Source organism: Hoplias malabaricus, unplaced genomic scaffold, assembly GCF_029633855.1.
Source record: "Hoplias malabaricus isolate fHopMal1 unplaced genomic scaffold, fHopMal1.hap1 scaffold_521, whole genome shotgun sequence".
NCBI classification, from domain to species: domain Eukaryota; kingdom Metazoa; phylum Chordata; class Actinopteri; order Characiformes; family Erythrinidae; genus Hoplias; species Hoplias malabaricus.
The window spans coordinates 5,001-10,000 of record NW_027100773.1 but is presented as its reverse complement, the minus strand read 5'-3'; the positions used below and the strand labels follow the sequence as shown (position 1 = coordinate 10,000).

Here is a 5,000-nt window from a genome sequence, read left to right as displayed (position 1 = left end):
GGGCCTCTGGGCCTCTGGGAGCCTGGGCCTCTGGGAGCCTGGGCCTCTGGTAGCCTGGGCCTCTGGGCCTCTGGGTCTCTGGGTCTCTGGGCCTCTGGGCCTCTGGGAGCCTGGGCCTCTGGTAGCCTGGGCCTCTGGGCCTCTGGGGCTCTGGGTCTCTGGGTCTCTGGGTCTCTGGGTCTCTGGGGCTCTGGGGCTCTGGGTCTCTGGGTCTCTGGGTCTCTGGGTCTCTGGGGCTCTGGGTCCCCGGGGCTCTGGGGCTCTGGGTCCCTGGGACTCTGGGGCTCTGGGTCTCTGGGTCCCCGGGGCTCTGGGGCTCTGGGTCCCTGGGACTCTGGGGCTCTGGGTCTCTGGGTCCCCGGGGCTCTGGGGCTCTGGGTCCCCGGGGCTCTGGGGCTCTGGGTCCCTGGGACTCTGGGACTCTGGGGCTCTGGGCCTCTGGGCCTCTGGGCCTCTGGGCCTCTGGGCCTCTGGGGCTCTGGGTCTCTGGGTCCCCGGGGCTCTGGGGCTCTGGGTCCCCGGGGCTCTGGGTCCCCGGGGCTCTGGGTCCCTGGGACTCTGGGGCTCTGGGTCTCTGGGTCTCTGGGTCTCTGGGGCTCTGGGGCTCTGGGGCTCTGGGTCCCTGGGGCTCTGGGTCTCTGGGTCTCTGGGGCTCTGGGTCTCTGGGTCTCTGGGTCTCTGGGTCTCTGGGTCTCTGGGGCCCTGGGTCTCTGGGTCTCTGGGGCCCTGGGTCTCTGGGTCTCTGGGTCTCTGGGTCTCTGGGACTCTGGGCCTCTGGGTCTATGGGCCTCTGGGCCTCTGGGCCTCTGGGGCTCTGGGGCTCTGGGGCTCTGGGTCCCCGGGGCTCTGGGGCTCTGGGTCCCCGGGGCTCTGGGGCTCTGGGTCCCTGGGACTCTGGGGCTCTGGGTCTCTGGGTCCCCGGGGCTCTGGGTCTCTGGGTCTCTGGGCCTCTGGGCCTCTGGGTCTCTGGGGCCCTGGGTCTCTGGGTCTCTGGGACTCTGGGTCTCTGGGTCTCTGGGCCTCTGGGCCTCTGGGCCTCTGGGCCTCTGGGTCTCTGGGAGCCTGGGCCTCTGGTAGCCTGGGTCTCTGGGCCTCTGGGGCTCTGGGCCTCTGGGCCTCTGGGCCTCTGGTAGCCTGGGCCTCTGGGAGCCTGGGCCTCTGGGCCTCTGGGAGCCAAAAGGAAGCTCCGGAGCTTAGGCGGCGGAGAGGTTGTTTGAATAAGGCCCGTTCAGGGAACCAGGGCGTTGGGTTTAATTAGGCCCCGGAGGTAGGCCCCGGTGGTAAACTCCGGGGCAAGCCTTATCAGAGGCCCAGGATGAGGTGTTCTTAATGTATTGGCTGATAGGGAGCCCCGGAGGTAGGGGACCCTTGGTGAAATTCATGCCGGGTTAGGGGACCAGGGCGTTGGGGTGAATAAGCCCCTGGAGGTAGGCACCGGTGGTAAGCTCCGGGGCAAGCCTAATCAGAGGCCCAGGATGAGGGTGTAATGAACTGGACAACCATCCCACTTCCCATGTATTGTACAGCAATTGGGCAACCATCCCACTTTCAATATATTGTGCGGCGTTTTGTCTCCCAGGTCCACCAGTGGGCAGGATGAACTTGCAATATATTATACAGCAATTGGGCAACCATCCCACTTCCAATATATTGTACAGCGATTGCGCAACCGTCCCACTTCCAATATATTGCGCGCCGTTTTGGCTCCCAGGTCCACCAGTGGGCAGGATGAACTTGCAATATATTATACAGCAATTGGGCAACCATCCCACTTCCAATATATTTTAAGGTTCCAGGTCTACCAGTGGGCATCTTTTTTGACGGTGCAGGCTGATTGGTTTAGTCCGAGGGCGGGGGCTTAAGTGTGGGCCAGATAGGTTCGACCGGTGCGCCGGGTCCCTGGGGCTCTGGGTCTCTGGGTCTCTGGGTCCCTGGGTCCCTGGGTCCCTGGGGCTCTGGGTCTCTGGGTCCCTGGGACCCTGGGTCCCTGGGGCTCTGGGTCTCTGGGTCTCTGGGTCCCTGGGGCTCTGGGGCTCTGGGTCCCTGGGTCCCTGGGTCCCTGGGACTCTGGGACTCTGGGACTCTGGGACTCTGGGACTCTGGGACTCTGGGGCTCTGGGGCTCTGGGTCCCTGGGGCTCTGGGTCTCTGGGTCTCTGGGTCTCTGGGTCCCTGGGTCTCTGGGTCCCTGGGACTCTGGGTCCCTGGGACTCTGGGTCCCTGGGTCCCTGGGGCTCTGGGGCTCTGGGTCTCTGGGTCTCTGGGTCTCTGGGACTCTGGGGCTCTGGGGCTCTGGGTCCCTGGGGCTCTGGGTCTCTGGGTCCCTGGGACTCTGGGTCTCTGGGTCCCTGGGACTCTGGGGCTCTGGGTCCCTGGGGCTCTGGGTCCCTGGGGCTCTGGGGCTCTGGGGCTCTGGGACTCTGGGGCTCTGGGGCTCTGGGTCCCTGGGGCCCTGGGACTCTGGGGCTCTGGGACTCTGGGGCTCTGGGACTCTGGGGCTCTGGGGCTCTGGGTCTCTGGGTCCCTGGGACTCTGGGGCTCTGGGGCTCTGGGTCCCTGGGGCTCTGGGTCTCTGGGTCCCTGGGACTCTGGGGCTCTGGGTCCCTGGGGCTCTGGGACTCTGGGGCTCTGGGTCTCTGGGTCTCTGGGTCCCTGGGACTCTGGGGCTCTGGGTCCCTGGGGCTCTGGGACTCTGGGGCTCTGGGTCTCTGGGTCTCTGGGTCTCTGGGTCTCTGGGTCCCTGGGACTCTGGGTCCCTGGGTCCCTGGGGCTCTGGGGCTCTGGGTCCCTGGGTCCCTGGGGCTCTGGGGCTCTGGGTCCCTGGGACTCTGGGGCTCTGGGGCTCTGGGTCCCTGGGGCTCTGGGGCCCTGGGACTCTGGGGCTCTGGGGCTCTGGGGCTCTGGGTCCCTGGGTCCCTGGGGCTCTGGGGCTCTGGGTCCCTGGGACTCTGGGTCTCTGGGTCCCTGGGGCTCTGGGGCTCTGGGACTCTGGGTCCCTGGGACTCTGGGGCTCTGGGGCTCTGGGTCCCTGGGGCTCTGGGGCTCTGGGTCCCTGGGTCTCTGGGTCCCTGGGACTCTGGGGCTCTGGGACTCTGGGGCTCTGGGGCTCTGGGTCCCTGGGTCCCTGGGGCTCTGGGGCTCTGGGTCCCTGGGACTCTGGGGCTCTGGGTCCCTGGGGCTCTGGGTCTCTGGGTCTCTGGGTCCCTGGGACTCTGGGGCTCTGGTTCCCTGGGGCTCTGGGGCTCTGGGTCTCTGGGGCTCTGGGTCCCTGGGGCTCTGGGGCTCTGGGGCTCTGGGTCCCTGGGGCTCTGGGACTCTGGGTCCCTGGGACTCTGGGGCTCTGGGGCTCTGGGACTCTGGGGCACTGGGGCTCTGGGGCTCTGGGGCTCTGGGGCTCTGGGGCTCTGGGTCCCTGGGGCTCTGGGACTCTGGGGCTCTGGGTCTCTGGGTCTCTGGGTCTCTGGGTCCCTGGGGCTCTGGGGCTCTGGGGCTCTGGGACTCTGGGGCTCTGGGTCCCTGGGGCTCTGGGGCTCTGGGGCTCTGGGGCTCTGGGACTCTGGGACTCTGGGACTCTGGGACTCTGGGACTCTGGGACTCTGGGGCTCTGGGTCTCTGGGTCCCTGGGACTCTGGGGCTCTGGGACTCTGGGTCCCTGGGGCTCTGGGTCTCTGGGTCTCTGGGTCCCTGGGGCTCTGGGTCCCTGGGACTCTGGGTCCCTGGGGCTCTGGGTCTCTGGGTCCCTGGGACTCTGGGTCCCTTGGACTCTGGGTCCCTGGGACTCTGGGTCCCTGGGACTCTGGGACTCTGGGACTCTGGGGCTCTTGGGCTCTGGGGCTCTGGGGCTCTGGGGCTCTGGGTCCCTGGGGCTCTGGGACTCTGGGACTCTGGGACTCTGGGACTCTGCAGAGATCCAGAGGCTTATGGGAGTCTTAGCACCAGTGGTAGGCTCCGGGGCAAGCCTTATCACAGCCCAGCTCCCTTCTGGGAGCCTGGGGCTCTGGGTAAGATATAATTTGCAATTGTGATCCCAATTGCAATATATTTGACACAAGTCAAATATATGTGAATTGGGATCCCAATTGCAATATATTTGACTTGTGTCAAATATATGTGAATTGGGATCCCATTTGCAATATATTTGACTTGTGTCAAATATATGTGAATCGGGATCCCAATTGCAATATATTTGACTTGTGTCAAATATATGTGAATTGGGATCCCAATTGCAATATATTTGACTTGTGTCAAATATATGTGAATCGGGATCCCAATTGCAATATATTTGACACAAGTCAAATATATGTGAATTGGGATCCCAATTGCAATATATTTGACTTGTGTCAAATATATGTGAATTGGGATCCCAATTGTAATATATTTGACTTGTGTCAAATATATGTGAATTGGGATCCCAATTGCAATATATTTGACTTGTGTCAAATATATGTGAATTGGGATCCCAATTGTAATATATTTGACTTGTGTCAAATATATGCGAATTGGGATCCCATTTGCAATATATTTGACTTGTGTCAAATATATGTGAATTGGGATCCCAATTGCAATATATTTGACTTGTGTCAAATATATTGGAAGTGGGATGGTTGTCCAATTGCTGTCAAATATATTGGAAGTGGGATGGTTGTCCAATTGCAATATATTCTGATGGTGTCAAATATATTGGAAGTGGGATGGTTGTCCAGTTGCTGTCTAATATATTGGAAGTGGGATGGTTGTCCAGTTGCTGTCTAATATATTGGAAGTGGGATGGTTGTCCAATTGCAATATATTCTGATGGTGTCAAATATATTGGAAGTGGGATGGTTGTCCAGTTGCTGTCTAATATATTGGAAGTGGGATGGTTGTCCAGTTGCTGTCTAATATATTGGAAGTGGGATGGTTGTCCAATTGCAATATATTCTGATGGTGTCAAATATATTGGAAGTGGGATGGTTGTCCAATTGCAATATATTCTGATGGTGTCAAATATATTGGAAGTGG

At 60.9% G+C, this 5,000-nt stretch overlaps 1 pseudogene; it reads left to right on the top strand.

Moving 5' to 3' along the window:
* LOC136680181 (28S ribosomal RNA) overlaps positions 1 to 5,000 on the top strand; it is an 11,319-nt pseudogene that overhangs the window by 3,749 nt on the left and 2,570 nt on the right.